The sequence below is a fragment of the Lycorma delicatula genome, chromosome 1 (assembly GCF_047948215.1).
Source record: "Lycorma delicatula isolate Av1 chromosome 1, ASM4794821v1, whole genome shotgun sequence".
In the NCBI taxonomy this organism is placed as follows: domain Eukaryota; kingdom Metazoa; phylum Arthropoda; class Insecta; order Hemiptera; family Fulgoridae; genus Lycorma; species Lycorma delicatula.
Window position 1 is genome coordinate 334,285,150 of NC_134455.1, and position 20,736 is coordinate 334,305,885.

Consider the following 20,736-nt stretch of genomic DNA (forward strand, 5'->3'; position numbering starts at 1 on the left):
AAATAGGGTAGAAACGAATCTTTTAATTGATAGCGAAACTTATAAGATTTAATTGTGATCTTACAACGTTTAATATTAATTTTTTTAATTTTATCCTGGGTAGAATAAAATCTTGTCCAGATGACCTTCGCAAATTAGGTATTATTATTTGTTTTAAGCGATGTTAGAGTTGAACCACAACGATATAGGTAGCATATAAAGAACGTTAATAATCCTTCGACATCTTGTTTTCACTGTTACAAAGTTTTTTTGTTATTTACACAACTGGATGGACTTTAAACAATTAGTTCAGCAGATAACTGACATTTCCTCTGGGTTCTAATTTTCAATTTCTTAAATTTTCAATCAAAGAACATGGTTGCTTCTCATTCTTGTTTTAATAATAATGAAACTTATTCAAACAAATTTTTTCATCATATGTAATTTTTTCTTTTCTTAAAAATAGTTTGTATATTTAAAAAATAAAAAAATAAACATTTTTATCGAATTTCATAGGACTGTAACAGCAAAGTTTGAATCTATCGAAATTTAATTTTTAATAAAATTATTTGCTGTCAGTGTAATTACTTACACTGACGAATATTCATACAGAAATAAAAAGTTGTATGTGATTATTGAAAAATAAAAAAATCTGTTGTGGATACCAAATGACTTCGTTGTACGCCTATTGAATTACATGCACTCATTTTTAAAAGTACATAACTTCTATTTCACTAATAAGTTCTGATTTTTTTTCATATTTTTTTTTTAATTGAAATTATTGAATTATTATTATTGATTGTAATTTTTTTTTCATTTAGAAGTTAATAGATCAATAAATTTAAATTAAAAAAAAAAAAGTTAAAAGAAAAAAGAAATGAAGTTGGATTCGAACCGATGTGCCTTCCTCTTGTACGATCCAAATATTTTAATTAAAATTTTATTTGGCTATAAGTCTGGAACTAGTGAAAATAAGTACCACTTATGATATATTGTTGAAAAGCTCTCAATGAGGGCTTATTACTGCAGTTAAGAAACAGTCATAATCCAAATGTTTTGAATTTTGGGGTTTTTTGGACACTTTTGGTCCAACTGATTTCAATCAAAAGGGGAGGCACAAAATTAGATGTTACAACAGTTTTAAATTCAACATTTCAACATTCTACCCATAATAGTTTTTGAGTTATGCGAGATACATATGCACATGTATGTAAGTACGCACAGACGTCACGCTGAAACTAGTCAAAATAGATTCAGGGATGGTCAAAATGGCTACTTCCGTTGAAATCTAAAATCGACATTTTTCGATCACAATACTTCCTTTACTTTGTGCAAGGAAGTAAAAACAAAAATACAAATAAGTAACAATAATATACACAATAGAATCTGCGATGCCTTACATTCTTAACCGTTAAACAGTAACAGTTCTGCTATTACCGTGCTGATCGGATTTCTTAAATAAGCTTAGGTAGGTATTATTATTATTATTTTTTTTTTTAAGTAATGCAAATTCTTTAACTTGTTTAACACGCATAATTTAATATATTGGTAGCCGTTTAATCCATAAAAATATTCTTGTATACCTAATAGAATATACCCACCTATTTCATTATGATCAAATGATTAAATACATTCATCAATACTGATGAAATTCACTAGTAGTAATAATATAAAATTCTCCTGATTGTAAGATTTTACAGTAATTAAAAGAAGTTGAGAGTGTTACAGTTCAAAATATTTCACTGAAAAATCTTTGAGAGCTTCACCTGATTGTCTGTTACTTTCCAATTCTTTTAAATTTGTGAAAAATGCTTTTCCATGAAAATACTTTTGTGAAAGTGCTTTTTCATGTTATATATGTACACCGCTTAACGAAAAATCTGTTATCCACACTAATCTTACAACTTAAAGTTACTATAGCTGTCACTTAACTCAGCTAGTATGTATTTCAATGATTTGTCAATTGACATTGTTTTTCGAGTTATTTTTAGAAACCCAGAATTCACTCTCCTACATTATAAAAAAATAATCATAGGAAAAATAGCATGATTGTTTTCCTGATACATTACTAAGTCCAAATATATATAAAACTTATGTTTCGAGTGACTGATAATCAAAACCTACTGAGAGAAATTGATGAAAATTTTTACGACGTTCTTTTTACGGTGTACGTACACACTAAGAAAGAAGATTTTGAAATTCCAAGTTTAAATGGCTAAAATGGTGATAACATTAAATTTTTATTTTTATTTTTTAATTTCTTTGTAACAAATGATGATATCAACTTGATTTCTAGTGTGCGTAATCTTCATAATCTATTTTTTTTTCGAAATTTAACCTAGAAAAGGGTAAAGAATGGTAAAAAGTTTGAACAATGATTGCAAATTTTCAGTGTTCCCGGTTACACTAAATGAGATATTAACTCGATTTGAAAATTAAAAAAAAAAAATTTTTGAGTTTTTTAATTCGATTTTTAAAGAGTGCGACGGTGTACGGCGCCGCGGTTCAACCAAGACAGCCACTGCGCCACTGTTTCTGTAAGTGGGATGCGACTGGCTACACCTGCCTCCGGTTACCTGACTAAATTAATAAAATTAAAAAAATATGAGAAACATACGTCACCTTCTAGTCGTGTTTCTCAGGTACACTAAGAAACGGTCAAAATACATTTTTATCTGTACGAAGGATAGGACGGTAACTACTGTTTAGTAGATGGAGGCCGACTATTTTGAAACCCGCATTCTTCAGATCACTCAAGATTTCGGGTCCTGTACTGATCGAAGTGTTGCTCTGAAGGAATTACAGTATACTGATTTAAAAAAAAAAAATTGAACAGGCTTTAATTTCTATTTATCATTATTATTCTCAAAAGGATGAGTTTAATGAACACAGGCAGTAACGTTTATACGGATTTGAGTACTAGATCGTGGATACCAGTAAGTATTCTTTGGTGGTTGGATATCAATTAACCACACATCTCAGAAATGGTCGAACTGAGACTGTACAAGACTACATTTTACTTACACTCATACATATCATCTTCATTCATCCTCTGAAGTAATACCTGACGGTGATTCCCGGAGGCTAAACAGGAAAAAAAGGTGGCTAGACATGAAGGAGAGTGAAGCAAGAGCCTTGACTGGTTATCTTTCTATCTTGTTCTTCAACTCATGCGCGTTTCGTATTGTTTATGTTCATTTATTTTAAAAATATTTGTATTTTTTGAATAATTAATAGTTTTTTATAATTCAAAAAATAAAATATAAGCATTGCGTTCAGCAATTAATTTTTGGTTTCATGTTCAAATTTTGATTATGTATTTCGCGAGCAAAGCCGCAGCGGGAAATGCTCGTTTAAATATATATAATCAAACGTTATATACTTTTGTTGCCAAAACCTTTTTAAATTAAACATGAAAAACAATTTTGTAACCGTAACTGATTTAGAGTCAATTCTTCTTCTTTTTCCTGTTTAGCCTCCGGTAACTACCGTTTAGATAATTCTTCAGAGGATGAATGAGGATGATATGCATGAGTGTAAATGAAGTGTTAGTCTTGTACATTCTCAGTTCGACCATTCCTGAGATGTGTGGTTAATTGAAACCCAACCACCAAAGAACACCGGTATCCACGATCTAGTATTCAAATCCACGTAAAAATATCTGGCTTTACTAGGACTTGAACGCTGTAACTTTCGGCTTCCAAATCAGCTGATTTGGGAAGACGCGTTAACCACTAGAACAACCCGGTGGGTAAGATTTAAAGAGTCAGATAAACTTAAACCTCACTTAAACCTTTCAATTTACACTGTGTATTGTTAGAATTTTTCTAGCTAGCTTTCACAAAAATCTGTTTGTATTATTTCATATTATTAGTAATATATTTCAAATTGAAATTATTGAAAATAAATTTCAATTAGATATTTAGTGATTGCGTCCACTGAAGCTAACGCCTGCATCCTAACTATTGTATATTTTCGGTTTTAAAATTGTAAAAATTCATATATTGTTCGTATTTGTATATTTTGTTCGTATTTAAAAAAAAAAATTCAGTTTATTTAGGATGAAAAAATCAGTGTTTTTTTAAAAACATTTTTCAATTTTAAACACATTCAAAACGAAATTTTTCCTAGATAATATAACTATTTTTAATCCTATAAATTCATTGTAATATATACCTAATTTTATAAAGTTTAATAGAAAATTTATCCGAACGTAAGATTTATGAACCCCACAGATCTGTTATTATAGAGTACGATACATGTAAGACTACAGTACGACTAGAATTAAGACTTCAATGTATTATTTAAATTTTTGTAAATAATTGACGGAAAACAATTTATTCTTGTGTCATAAATCAATGATAGGCATGCGTTCTAGAATTCATATTTGTAATTTTCTATTTTATGCCAGGGTGATTTATACAGAGTATGAAAGATACTCTCTATATCTATTCTGTGTAGAATAACATCCGATGACTATCGAATGTTATTCTCTACATATACATTAAAATTGAAAAATAGTTTAATATTAACAAGGGATTTATCATTACAATTTTGTAATTCAATCATTTTAACGATTTTAATTTTTCTGGAATTATTTTAATAAACAGTATTCTCTATTAACAAACTCTATTTTAAAAATAAAAAAGTATAAATTTGTAGGAAATGTAAATAAATTTTAGGTAATGTGTAAAAATTTTATTTAACTGGATTTTATACTTTTAAATTTGAAGACAGTGTACATTTTGTAGTAGTTATTAATAAGAATGGAAAGAGGAAGGGAATTTAAATATTCAATAAAAGCGGACATATTTTTATTATTTTAAACTTCCTGTTATAATGCTATTTAACAAATATTTTTAGTTTAATTTAAAGAAAAATATAGCAGCTTTTGTAAATATATCAACATTCTTTTATAGGAAAAACTGATGTATTTAGTGATACGTGATTATCTTAAAACGAAAAAAGGGAAAAAACTATAAATAAGCATCATTTCAATATTGTCAGTTTTCTCAGCTATTTCTCTAAAATTACTTATAAACATGTTGTAAAACTTTTTTTAAATGAAGAGGAGTTAGTATTTAATTCTAAACTGTCTTTTTAAGGGTCACAGCCGGAACTATAGAAGAACTGATTGAGAATCATTTATTAGAAAGATTGTATTCGGCTAGGCAATCGATTGCTTTTATGATGTATAATATTTTTTTAACTATAGTGAATGCTTATAAATTTTAATATATTTATAAAAAAGTGTAATAATAAAAATTATTATCATACTATTTTTATTTTGAGGTTTTCTCGAGACTCATACCATGTCACTCTTTCCAAGTAGAGTGGGAAATTACAACTGAAGAAGCAAGAAGTGAAAGACATTTCTCGTTGACGGCTGCAACGATAAATGAATATATATAATATAGAAAGTGTCGCGCTGGTATTTTATACAAAAAAAAAAACCTTCAATCGAGGTAAAATTTCCCATAGTCACAGTGAATGTTTTGATAAATAATTACTACAATTTTTATCTTCATTAATTTTTGTTGGTAATTATTTAAATTTGATATGTCCACTTCAGTCGGAATAGTAAGGAAAACAACCACTACTATTTTAATAATTTAACGAATAAAATGGTGATATTTAAATAACAACTTCAATTATTGTACAGGTCAATTTCTAATATCTATTAGAAATAAACCTATAGATGAAACGATATTTTTATTATTTCGTACCTTTTTTTTTTAGAAAGCTACTGAAATTTAAATGCTAGTAAATAAATACAGAAGAGCAGGCGCTCATAATATAATTATATGTAAACCATTCTAAAATAAATAATTAAATTTTACATAATATCTTAAATTGAAACGTATACTAGTAGAAAAAAAATAAAAATCCTATTACAATTTAAATGTATTTCCCATAGGCTACTGTGATTTAAAGAAAATAATGCTATTTTGTCGAATTGAGCAATAAGTTACTATTGAAAAGGAGTATCGCTTAACTTTATTTTTTGTAAATAAAATGCCTCTATTCGGAAAACTTGAAAAATGAACGGTTGGAATAATTTATTTTTAGTCGTGTAAAGAAAAACATTTTCCACTCTACGGTATTATAAAAGTCCGAATGCAACAGCGTCACATTATTTTTATTGCAAGTTTTCTTCCCGAGTTCTCTTATTATTTATTCAAACAATAGGAATTTGCCAGTGTAAGTAAAGAGTAAAGTTTCTGAAATGTAAAAGCAGTCTAAAGTAAAATGTAAAAAAATAGTAAATAAAAAAAATAAGAACAATGACTATGATTTTCTTTAATATAAAATTCTTAAACTTTCAAACTTAAAATAATTAAATTAAATAAAATTAAAAAATTATCCAATTACTTTCTTTTTATTTTGTTTTTACCCTACTACACACGCACCGTTTCATTTTACAACCGTAATGATTTACACACGTATTAGTTGTACATAATGCTGCAATTTTAGTTATCACTTTTTATGGTCACATGACTAATTATAGTCTACTTATAGTTTACTTTATAATTACATTGTTCTTTCGTTTTGAAATAATTTGTTGTACATTCCCAACGATGAGCAACCCAGCGATGAATAAGCCTGCTCCATGTGATAAGCAGGTTTACTTGTAGTGTCTCTTGACCGTCAATCGTAACGGCTAGTAACCGATCAACGAAGTTTTGATCTATACATAGTGTAAGGTATCGCTAAGTTGCATCTTTTGTTTCATATTTTATTTTTTGACAAATAGAAGATTAATTTGTTTGTTTAATTTCCAAAAGTTTTCAATTTTTCCATTTTCTGATTGCTTTTGCCTGAAATCCTCAGCTGATACAATCAGAAGATACAATATGAAGAAACATACAAAAATAAAAATATGATAAAATTCAGAAATAGTATGAAGCGGTCGTCGATAAGATAAAATTTCACCTATTGAGGGTGTGTTATCGGATTTAAATTTTGGATTTGAGATTGAGTTTTGATTTTTTATGGCTCGTTTTTAATGATATCGTCGCGATAAGATATATACTTTTTAAAATTCAGATTGTTCAGGATGATCTGAAAATTTACTTATTTATGGATAAATCAGGAGACTTTATCAAATCATTATAACTTTCTTTTATTCAAAATACCTTAAAATTATTTTTACTCTTGCCTATATTATAGTCTTTTAATTTAATAACAGTTACAGGAAAATTCATAAAAAAATACATCGCGTGAAAAATTTTCAGTTTTTTATCAATTCACTACTTTTAGTTATCTTTTTTTGGAAATATCAGTCAGGCAAACTAGAAATTAGTCTATCTATTCGTGTAGAGAAAAAAAAAGAAGAAAACTAATTCAACAATGATCAGGGATAGATTTTGAATGAAACTGGGATCGATCGGAGTGCGCCAACTGGGGAACTGCTGAATTGCAGTCCCCGTTTAATAACTCATAACGCTTTAAGAATAAAAATTACACAACGTTAAGCACTACAGTAGCTTTTTTTTAATATATATCGAGGAGCGTCACTAGCGCTCCCTCTGGCAAGTATGACAGAAAGTTGGCGACGCTACGCTTTAATCTTTAAAATAGGGTTTTACGACACTTTCCATACATCAAATTCCTTTTATTAATTAATATGAATGATTTTGGATATATGAATTTTGTGTTTATGAATCGTAAATAAAAATATAATCTTACGCGCAAAAAAGTTTTTCGATTAACATTCATGTTTTATTATTTTCTTCTTCTTTTTTCTGTTTAGCCTTCGGAACTACCGTAAGATATCACTTCAGAGGATGAGAATGATATGTTTTTTTATTTGAGCGCATCAAAGACTCACAGTAATAACTCTAAAAATATTCAGACTTGGGATTGGTCCAACCGATCATCTGCTGATAAGGTGATATATCTACTATACATGAGAGAGAGAGAGAGAGAGAGAGAGAGAGAGAGAGAGAGAGAGAGAGAGAGAGAGAGAGAGAATATAAAAAGAACGAAAACGTTTATTCAACTATTAATATAACATAAAACAGGCAAATCTAGGTGTTAACAACTACATTTATAGGAGTGGTTCACCTGAGACTATACAAGACTTCATTTATATTCGTACATCATCCTCACTCAGTCTCTGAAATAATACTTACGTTGTTTCTGAAGGCTAAACAGAAAAAGACAGAAAAGAGAGAGCTGTATTTATTGCAATATCAGTAGTTGTATTTCCATTGCATTTATGTAAATAAAACGTCCACACAACAAAATGTGTTCAGCCAAAATATATTCAGCCGTGTTTCTTAGATCGAGTATGATTTACCAGGAATAAATGATGTTCCACAATATTCAGTAACTTATTAAGGTATATCTCAATAACCTCGATAATATATAGGTATATATAATACACAGTAGCGTTTACGTATATATAAAATTAAACTTTCATTCAACAATTTGCCTACTATATAAAGTTTATTTTTTATTTCGATATAAGATCATTTTTATTAATTCTACATGAAAATCTATGGACAATTCCATCTTCAACTCTGAACAGAATGTATCACAACTTATTTTTAAATAGTATTCTTAATAGCGTTTCGTATCTTACTGAATTCATCCTGTAGAATTCGTTGTAGGATAAAAGCAATATATCTCGCATTAAAATGGGATCTCACAGAAAAAATGGATTCAACCAAGCAACCCACATCGTTGCTCGAATTATTTTCAATCGAAACACGCGGGACTTTGACCGTACTTGACTGGTACGCAGTAGGACTTGTCAGAAAAATCGAATGCGGTATTACGTTAATTCTAAATTACTACGAAATTTTCTGTTATTGTTACTTCTTCAAATAAATCTTGTCTTAATAGAACAAATTAAAAAAATTATTGCGATTTCCAATATTCTCAAAATTGTGTTCAGTAAAAAAGTAATCATTAATGACTTAAAAAAAAAGTATCAACTTCGTTTAGTATTTTCCAAAAAATAATTGAGGCTTCGTTTAAAATTGCTTCAAACTCATCGTCAAAGATAAAATATCTAGTGATAAGATTTGTACTAGAATTCGTAATTAATTTTTGCTTGAGAAATAAGAATTTTCCATTTTTCAACCCATTACTGTTGAATAAATTAACTTAGACCTTAAAATTTTTGTTTCAAAATTAGCTTTCAATTCACACTCTAGATTTTTATTTATTTAACATTCCTTGTTTTACTTCGGTCATAGTTCATCACCTTTGCAAAAAGAGGAATAATTTTTTAGTTATATAAAGAAAATTAATTATTAAAAGTAAATTAGTTGACCAGAGGGTACCAGTAACAGGAACACAATGTGTTCGTTCAAATAAACGAAATATCAAATATTTACGTAGCCGATTCAGATTTCTAATAATTCTTTCAATTTTCCTAAATATAAATTACGGAGGATTTATACAAAATTTGATGAAATGTGTTCGTTTCAAATGTATTTGAAAGACAAATTCAGAAACAAATCACTATTTTATGTTTGTTTTAAAATAGTAGTACTAAAATCGGTATGGCTTTGGTTTCTATCAATAAAAGTTTTGTTTCCGTCCGTATTTTCCTCTAGTCAAATATTTTCCTTTTTAAAGAGTCTCCTGTTAGTAAATATCTGACAGAATCTTATAATATATCACTTGGTTTTTTCGATTAGCGTAAAAAGTTAAGCGAACGCTTATAATGAAGAGAAAGAGAAAATATTTACTTAATACTTCAACATACTAAAGTTACGTCAGCATTATCTAAAATGAGGGCATTTTACTTCTATCTAGAAGCTTCTAGCCGATGTAAGTTACGTTGTGGTCAGAAAAGAAAAACGAGTTAGGTCTACAACAAAGCTTAATAAAGAACTGATGAGTTAGGAAAAACATAATTACTTATAAAGAAGTAAGAGTTTAACACTTATGAAAAGAACTTTTTCTGATTAGAAATTTATCGACTAATTAATAAAGTTAATATTTTGGAAGATGTTTTCGAGTTAACAAGGTCTTTTTTAACCCAGTCTCCATAGTTTCCGAAAAAATCTCTCTGGTCTTGTTTAGTAATATAGTGAATAATGTTTTAATTAATACTCATGACTACAAAAGAAGCAATTGAACTTTCCACCAAAGTTAAGAAAAAGTTTGTTGAAGAGAGTTACTGACCTCAAAATGAATACTACTAAATAATATTTGACGGACTCGCTTTACTCGCAGTTTAATCAATTTTATCCTTGGCAATAAAAAAAAAGGATAAATGATTTATGATTATATTACCTGATTCATTATTCATTACTTTATTCAATCAAAGTTTTAAGTAATATGTATAGTTAATTTCTACATTGAATGTTATTTATAAAACTACTCTTTTATTGAAGTATATTTTTACTTAATTTAATGTTTTACGTTAACTTCTAAACATAAAAACATTATTTTTTTAATTAGGATTAGAGATTATTTAATAAAGCTCAAATTAAATTATACGATATTTTAATTACGAAACATTGAATATGAACTGAAGAATCTAAATATGAATTGCAGTACGATAGTTATTTTTCTCATGCACTTAAAACAACACGATTCTGTTCAATGAAGGGTAGTCTGGTCATTACTGGATATTCCTTCCCTCAATTTATGAGAAAAACCTTTTAGGTATTATTAGGGAGAACGTACAGTGTTCGTTCCCATACTAATTAGACACTCAATCGAAGTTCTCCCCTTCTATGTGGGGTAAATAACATCTCTCAATTTCATATTCAGGTAGATTCTTATTATATAAATTGAATTATTTAGTGAATTCAAATATCTAATTTCTACTTAATTCGCTTCATTCTAAGAAACTGGAATAATATTCGTAAAATAATGAAAAAAGGATATAGTAAACAATTTAAAATATATTTTTTTATCATTATAATCTGTTAATAAGCAGAAGTATAGATTCACTGAAATTAAAATATGTTTTGATAATTGATTGTTTTGAGATGTTTTTTATTAGAGAAAAAATTTCACTCGTTCATCTTGAACTATAAAAAATAAAATGTTATGCAGTTTTTAGTCGCTAATTGATAAAACCTAGTTAGTTGTATTTAATTTTCTGGAATTTGGTTATTTAATCTTTCTCTTTCGAAGTTATGTTTGAAAGAATAACGGTTATATTGTTTTTTAAGGTTTACTGAGTTAACTAGCGAGTTAACAGGTAGAGAGAAGGAAATCATTAATTATTTTTATTTATAACAATTAATATTATTGATTTGATTATTATTTAATGTATAGTAATTATTATCATATTTTTAGAAAGGTTATATAAATTAATGTATTTACTTTGTAGTAAGTTTTAAAAAGAAATTTTTTGGTATTAATAGAATTTTAAATCTGCTAAAAGTAAAATATCTCTAGGGGATTTTACAGAATTATTTAGGAATTTTACAAGCAAGCTCTTGCCGAATTATTAGATTTAATGGTGAATTGTTTTAATTTAATTGATTCCTTTAAGAAATCTTATTATATTTCTATTTCATAAAAAGGGATCCCTAGGTAATATCTAGATAATATACGTAATTATAGTGAATCTCAATATTGGATACATCGTCAAAGATTTTAAACTTTTGAAAGGATCAGGGAGGTGGGTGTTTGATGATTTTCTGATCGAGAAGCCAGCTGGTTTTTGTCCTGGGAACTTAACAATTGGCTACATTTTTAATATGAATAATGTTGTACGAGGTGTGTGAGAAAAGAAGTGTTACCTGATTGGTAACACTGCGAGCGATCTGGCAACGCTGTGTCTACCGGTCTGTGCTAGACCGGTTTGTTAATCTCTTCCACATGCTCAGTACGAGTTTCGACTCCGTTAAGCCAACAGATTATTTTTGATCAAGGAAGTTGTGTGTTACGAAAATGGAGCATCGGAATTTGGAGCAACTTTGTGCAATCCAGTTTTGTGTTAAAATTGGGGAATCCGCGTGTGTGACCTTTGAAAAGTTGAAACAGACCTACGGGGAACATTGCTTATCAAGATCACTAGTTTTCCGCTGGCAAAAATCATTTTTGGAGGCCGAGAACACGTTGAAGATCAACCTTGCTCAGGGAGACCTTCAGCTTCAAAATCCGACGAAAACTTTGAGCGTGTGAGGGTTCTTCTGAGATAAGACCGTCGTTTAACAATAAGGATGATGAGCGAACAGTTAAATTTAAACGCTTTCACCGTACATCAAATTTTGACAGACGATTTGGACATGCGAAAGGTTTGTGCGAAATTGGTGCCGAAAAACCTCACAACGGAACAGAAGGACAATTGAAAAAACGTGTGCGTTGATCTTCTCGAAAGGATTTACAATGACCAAGAATTCTTCAATCGCGTGATCGTAGGTGATGAATCCTGGATATTTGAGTACGATCCTGAAAGCGGCAAAGCGAAGAGTGGCACATTCCGTCATCTCCTCGACCGAAAAAAAGTCGAATGAACAAATCAAAGATCAAAACCATGCTGATTTGCTTTTTTGACAGTAGTGGTATCGTGCATAAAGTATTTGTTCCTCCAGGAAAAACTGTCAATCAAGTGTTTTACAAAGGTGTCCTTGAAAGACTCAGGAAAATAATTATTCGCGTGAGACCAGACAATGCAGACAAGTGGATGCTTCACCATGACAATGCCCCGTGTCACATGGCCATTGCCATCACGGAATTTTTGATCTCAAAACGCATTCCTGCGGTTCCTCAATCCCCCCCTATCCACCTGATTTAAGTCCTTGTATCTTTTTCGTTACCCCGAAATTGAAAAATGTCTTAAAAGGACGTCATTTTGGAACTCTGGAGAACATTCAAAAGACTGTGACCGACCAGTTAAAAGCTCTACCAGTTGAAGCCTTCCAGCGCTGCTACCAGGAGTGGGAACAATTATTCCACCAGTGTATAGCTGCCCAAGGGAACTACTTTGAAGGGCATAATGTTGTTTGAAAAAAATAAAAACTTTGGTTAGTAAAAAGTTAGTCTCATTACTTTTCTCACACACCTCGTATATCTTAAAATACAAAAATGGTATAAGGTCAACAGTTTCTTAGTAAAATTAAAATACTAATTTTTGGATGAGAATGAGTTTTTACACAAGCTGGGTAGTAAAGCTGTGTAGTTAATTTATTGTCATATTTCAAAGCATCTATGAGGGTATAGATTCTTATGCATGGAACAAGAATGGGGGGAGCTGATTGAGTTCTTTACAACTTCTCTCAGACTGAGACTGGCTGTTTTCCTTGCCATTATTTGTCTTGAATATTACATGAATAATTTACATGATGAACTTTAAGGGGTTTTGGAACAAAACTTAAATATTCGTGTAATACTTTATGCTGATAACCTTTTGTCTCTTGCATCAGAGCTAAAAATATTACAAATTGTGATTAATGACTGAAGGAATGATGTGTTATGCAGTGAATTTAAGTAAATTAATATATTAATGTTTAGATGTGGGAGATGAAAAGCTGAATAAAAAGTTTTGGTATGGGGTAATCTAATAGTGGTAGAGATTATTATAATGTCCTTGTTAATAGGGGTTGCTATTATGAATAATTTTAAGAAGGAAACAATGGTGGCTAACCATGAACAGCATATGGAAAAATCTCTGTACAGGAAGATGTTTTAAATCTGTTAAAGAAATTACTGTGACTTATGTAAGTCTATTGGTTTAATTATAGGGTATAAGTCTTGGGCTGTAACACAAAGTACAGACAGAAAAGTTTGAAAGAGTTTTCTTAAAAAATGTTTGGCCTCCTAAGAAGTGCATCTAATATCCTTTACATATCCTGTATCCATTATATTCTGTATATTTGGAAATTAAAATTAAATCAAACCTCAAATCTTATCAAGTATTAAGAAATGACTTAAAAGCAATGAATGACTAATTATGTATTAAAAGCAATATTCCCTCCTGTTAAGAGAAGGCAAAAATTTTAAAAATAATTGAAAATAGATGAAATTTTAATTTTGAAGGTAATGGAATTTTATGAATAGGAATTCAGAGTAAAAGTTTACCTGAAATTAAGGAATAAAAATTAAAATATCTCTCGCTAGTGATATGATTGCTGGGATTTCATGTCTCCTCCCTGAGGTAAAACTTTTTTTTTTTTTAGAAAAATGCTGATTATGCCCAGGAGATGGGATATCAATAATTTTTATTCAGCTATCACAGAAATTGCCTCATGTAAAAATCACTGACCATAGAAGAAAATTCTGGGTTCTCAACAAATGTTTATAACTTATAAATTGCATAATACAAATCTAGACAAAAATGTATAGCTTTATGTTCTCACAAACTGTTTTATAAAGAACTCACATGGTTTTAGAATTCAGCCTACAATCAGGATATATCACCCTACTTATGCCTTAAAAGGCAGCACATATTTTCTATTTAACATACTGTAAGTGTTCTTTGGATGGAAGATTTTTATCTCAGGATAATACCCAAAAACATCTCAATTGACCATACCTTATGGGAAGATTCGCCATCGATACTCGAGCTTGTCAAGTATTAAATAATCCCGATTTTTCAAAAATATAATAATCTTCTCAAGACTGAAAACCATCTTAGCTGTTGGCTGCATAACCTTAGAACTTTACAGGTCTGATTTGCTCTGATCTTGGTCGTGTTTTTTTTTTTAATAACAGCAGCCCATGATTCACATAAGGAATAATGTAACAGCTACTGGGCAACATTAAACTCATCAGAAAATTGAATTCAACAGTCCAATTCAGAATTCTATTTGACAATCCACACTAAGAGACATAGACCTGTGAACAAGTTGAGGTAGAGATTTTCCTACTTGTGTGTTGCCTTCACAAAGGACAATGGTCCTGTTGCTGAAATAGTCGAGAGAACTTTCAATTATCCATGCATATATTCATACTTTAACAATTCTAACAAACGAGAGAGCCATAAAATATTGTTGAATACCCAGGAAATGTTAACAAAAATACCAAGTACAGATTTGCAAATTAAAGAAGGAAATATCCATTATTTTTACAATCCAGAACTCCTTGCCCTTGCATAGGAGAAACCAAACTAATCATTCATCAGTATACCTCTAGAAGTTATTATTTTGTGATTCAGAGGTATAAAACCTTTTCAACTTCTGGCCAGAGTGTATTAGGAAGGTAAAAAGAGCTCAAAGATAGCTGTTTGAAAATGTCAGATTCTCAGTTCCAACAATTTTGGAAAATCCTTCGAAGATCATTTTATTAAAAATTTATTCAGGTTTCAACAAAGGACTCCTAGTGGGTGAACAAGTAACAGATACCATCATTTCGGATGCCTTGTTCGTACCAAGTCTGTTGATTACATAACATATTTTCACTTCAGTATTTTCAAAATTGTTTACTCATTTCAAATATGTCAATGACCCATGCTTTCTTCTAGCATCTATCTTGAACTCCATCAGCTTTCTGACTATAGTAAACTGTGAAATTTTACAGACGTTCTTCTCATCCTCTACAATACCCTAGTATGAAAGAAATTCTACTCTCATTTCTTTTGTTATCTTTGTCAAACTCTTTTTTCCAGAAAGGCTACCTCCAGCTTTCTCTTCCCAACTCAGACTTTCAGATTGATTCAAACAACTTCTGCATAGCTTCTTCAATCCACAGGAATTGAGAACTAAACTTCTTTAAATCTGAATAACTTCCTTAGGCTTAGAAGTCAAATTCAAAGTCTTCAGAGATTGCCATAAACTCATGAACATTCAGAATGATCATATTTCTAATATGATCATAATCATGTGTCTAAATGAGGTACTCCACGGTTTATCTAAAAAGTGAAATAGACCTTCATACTTTTCAAAAGCATTAGTGAAGTAAAAGCATTAGCTGTTCTTGAACAGAACAGCTTGATTTGCCCTTATACTTGTAAACGTCCTGCACCTGATTTGATCCTTGTTGACCAAGGTAGATTTCACTGTCAATTATTCTTTATCATAGAAAGTGGTAGAGTCCTGTTTCCTCTTGTCGAGAATCCTACTTTTCTTACCCAACTTGGACTTTCCCTTTACCTACTAAACTCCTGACAGTATCTAACCGAAACCAAAGATAGTAAGACAATATTCTCTGTTTTCCTTCTTTAAAACTTGAGAGAGAACCCAAGAATATTACAATTTACTACAGAAAACTACATGTAACCTGAGGCCTGTTTGTTCTTCTGTGACTCTATGTACTTCTTAGCCGCTATTATATTGAGTACATAAGTGTGTGAGTACAAGTAAACAATCACAGATTATGGCTTTCATTCTTAAGCAAAGCTCCTAATCTGAGCAGGACCTGCCTGTCAAGAAATCCTAATAAGCAAGGATTTCCCATTGCTTATTGAGGCTTTCACGACCATCATCATGGCTGCCACCACTTCACGACACACTTTCCAGAACAACCAGTAATTTGGAGAGCCCTTAGTGAGTATTTTATTGATACTGTGCAATTGTACTCTTGACTAAAACTAATACCGGCAAAAGGTAAACTATTAAACACCAGGTTAAAAAAAAATTATAATTAGACTCAAGCCAATGCAACACTCCAATGTAACACATCATGGAACATCAGAGTTTTATTCTACTCAGAATATTAGAAGTAAAAATAGATTATTAAGCTGGGATTTTTTAAATTATTTATAGTTTATAATTTTTTTTATTTTAGAAAGCATAAATAATTTATTTGAGCTGATACAAGTAACTTAAACTTAAATAATTATCAAGTTTTGTCTAATAACAATAAATTTGTAAATATTCCTAAATTTTAAAGAATAGTTTTTCTTCTTCTAGTTCTTTTTCTTTTATTCATAGTAATAAAAGTATAAACTACTTCTGATCAATCTCAATTTTTCTTGAAAATATGTTAGTTCATGCTAGTTTGCAATTATGTCTCAGTATTTCCAATAATATTTGTTTTATATTTGGACTCAAACAATGCAGTTGTTAAAAATAATCTTATTGAAAGTTTAATGATGGTTCAAGGATAAGTGTGACAAATTCTATTTCATGATTAATCAAATAAAATCAGTCACAGTTTATATAAAAAACTGAATTTATAACTTCCTATTGAAACAGTTGCAATAGTATGAACTTGTATTTCTTATAAGAAAAGTTTTAATAGATATTAGACTTTACAAGGTTGATGTACTTCAATATTTGAATAAAAGCCATTAAGATAATTTGCTTTATTTATTGAAAATTCTTAGTATTTGGAAAATGTTTGCAAAAAATTTGAGATAATTGAACTTTGAGAAAATTCTGTAGTTGTTAATTCTGTGAGACAGATTGTCATAAAACTTATTATCTGGTACAAAAGATTGTTGTTAGTTTCTTGTTCAAGAAGCTTAAAAACTTAGACTAACTTTACAGTTTGACTAGCTTAAACTTCAAGTATTCAAGTAACTGAAGTTTTATAATTACTGCATGATCTGAATATAATTCTGTATATGAAATTATTCTATGAAGATTTTCCTATATTATTTATGTTATAATTGCTGGAACAGGAATACTGGCAAATTATTTGTTTTGCTCCAAAATTTATTCAGCAGCTAATTGTATATAGATCGGTTATTGAATCCTCGGCATATTAAATTATCATGGATTAAAATTTTCATTAATTGCTCAAAATGTGTCTTCATAATCTGTAATTTTAGTCCGCAACGTGATTTTTAATAATTTTATTTCTTTTCTTTCATTTTAATTATAAAAACTACTATCAATTTTTGAAGTAAATTTATATAAACTGAATTTGACAGCATCTTCTATTATAACCTCGACATAAATGAGATAGAAAGTTTGAAATTTCACTCTGAGGCACTCTTCGTTGAGAAGAAATTTGTATTTTATAAACTTGACATCATACCAATTATTAGATCTGCGTTTATAAATTGTGTGATCATTTTTTATGAGGAAAAATGTGAGCAAATTATTTCTATATTTATAAAAAGTACATATAAGTTGTAAAATATATTTTTAATTCATATGTCCTTAATTAACCACATCCTGACATGAAAAACAAGCTTTCTATGCCAGACATAGCAGGGAAATCAAGGAAAAGAAGTGGTTTCCCGTAGCTTTATATATGATGTACTAAATATTGCTGCAAGTCAGTATGATGAGTATACTGAAATGTAGGTGACGGACACAAAAGAAATATGCATACTAGTGACACATTTACTTTGTTCCATACAACAACTAGCAAATAATGAAATTGATTTTTTTCAGAATCTTCAAAGATGGTTTCCATACGTTACCACCAAAAGAAAGTCTGGAACGAATAGTGTTCTTATTAAGAACTATTAAACAATATGAAGAAGAACTATTTAAACAATATGAAACACACTGTTTAAATTTTAATAAAAGCAAGATCTTTATCTCCAACTTTATATGGGAATTTCCAAGCAAATTATATAGGTTGATTTCTGAAATGAAAGAGTAAAGGCAAAAAATAAGAAACAAAAAACTACTTTCAGTTAAGTGGACTTAACTATCAGTTAACTGAATTTTTAAAATGCATTTAAATAGTTGTTCTTGTCCAATGCAACGTTTATAAGGAATTATTAAGCCATACTCAATGAAAAACAGCAATTTTTTTTTCAATTCAATGTTGGTGTACAGCGTCTAGATTTTCTAGAGTGATGTTTTACTAGTTTTAAGGTTGCAAAACGTTATTTTTTTTGCTTTTATTATCATAGTTTAAACATGATTTACTTTCATAATGCAGTAATTTCAAAGTTAAAATTGTATTCATGTATAAACAAAACAGCAGGAGACACCTGGAGATTAGAATGATTTGAATGTGTCCCCTAAAGTAATGCTACGTATTTATAAACTCTGTTGCTCAAGCAGGCTATTTTGAGTGCCTAAACTTTTTTTTTTAAATTTAAATCGCATTGTCACATAAAACGGGTTGTTATCGTAAACAATTGTACAATTACACTTCTACAGATGCTCGTGGCATAGATCATATTACCGCTGTAAGTGGCAATAAAAATACACCCGAGTTGCAAGTCATAAACGTTTTGCTCAATGTAACAGGATCTGAGCGAAAGACTGGACTCAATATTCTTGATTGTTTACATGGTTAATAATATTCAGGATCATCAGAAGTGATAAATGTGATCAACATCTTGAAATCTCAGTTGCACGTGATAGACAAAATAAAGCATCAATCAAGGATGGAATGATGGCAAAATGCCACTATCTGCTCAAAATTGTTGACAGATGACAACCTCTATCAACACCCAACTTCCCTTTGATAACACAACTTCTGAATTTAATGTGTCAGTTGACGCAAAAATTCAGATGGCAAAAACAAAAGGGGACTAACGTTGATAGATTTAATAAATTTTTCTGTTGGATACCCCTGTGTCCCCTAGAGTGTTTAGTTTCTTTATCTTTTTAGATTCCCAACAAACTACCAGAGTGGTTGGATGATTATGTATATTTCTCTCATTACTATTATCACTAGTACATTTATAAACACAGTTTACACCCTGGTATTAATTATTCAGTCTGTAACCCACTGCTAAAAACAAGAACTTTTGACTTTTTGTAATGCTAATTTGGGGGCTTCCTGTACGATCAGAAGCTAAAATCCGGTTGCAGTGTTAACTGTATTTATCCCTTTTCCCTCGGATATTATTGGAAAGTTTTCCAAATTTCCAGGTGTCAATTGTCGCGTACTACATCACAGGGACAGTAGACCAAAGTTATTACACAAATTTCATCTATGTAACCGATACAGTAAGTGTTGGTGGTAAAGCTGATACGATTTTAGAATATGTTAATTTTCCGTTGAGATTGATTGAGCTTGAATCGACATCCCAGGTCTACATGAAGCTGTGATGATTAAATTGAAGTTTCCGGTCTTGAACTCTCTCTGTATAGGTGTTTATTCGGAATTTATTCACAAGATCCCTCTCCTGACCACCGAACCCAAACTGCTCCAGAGACATGGCACAACGCTAACGGTTAGAAGCGGCCGGCTACAGTGTATGGTGGCTGCCGGAGCCGATAAGCTGCTACAGGTTCTGCAAATAAGTTATTAAAAAAATTTAGCTAGATTTAAAATAATGAGGAATATTTGCAAATTTAAATTGAAAATTTCAAAGTTATCACATCAAACCACATCCACAATTACTTCATCCTAGGACATACTTCAAGCTTTCATCTACATTGCATCTCTTACTGTTTAATCTTTATCTCTAAGTAACCATACAAGAATAAATTCTAGAATTCTTTGAAGAATATTATATTTTAGTTGCTAATGAGATAATTATAATATTATTTTATGAATATTTTGAATATATTACATATTAAATATTTTGTTTTTAATTTTAGTTACCACATATCCTTTCCAAACAACTGCTGAAAAGATATTGAACCATAATTTATTAACATAATTGTAAATGAAACTAAATAAGAAATAATTTTCTTTTTATTAAACAATTGATTATTAATTCTCCTGACCGTTACAATTAACGTAAACGGTTGTTTAATGGATAAGATTGGACGCAAAGCGTTTTAATTACTGCACAATATTCGTATGACATTCTAAGAAAAATAACTTGCTGTTGTTCACCGGAAACATTCTTGATGTAGATTTAGTAGTTTCTGAGATTACCAAGAACAACAAGAAAAACCACGTATATTTCATGCTATGAGAATAAAGTGCATATATATTAATTTATTTTTCATAACAAATATTTGAGCTATTTCATAACTTAAAGAAATATTTAACTGTTGTAGGGAATTAATTTTATTTAACTCTATTTAA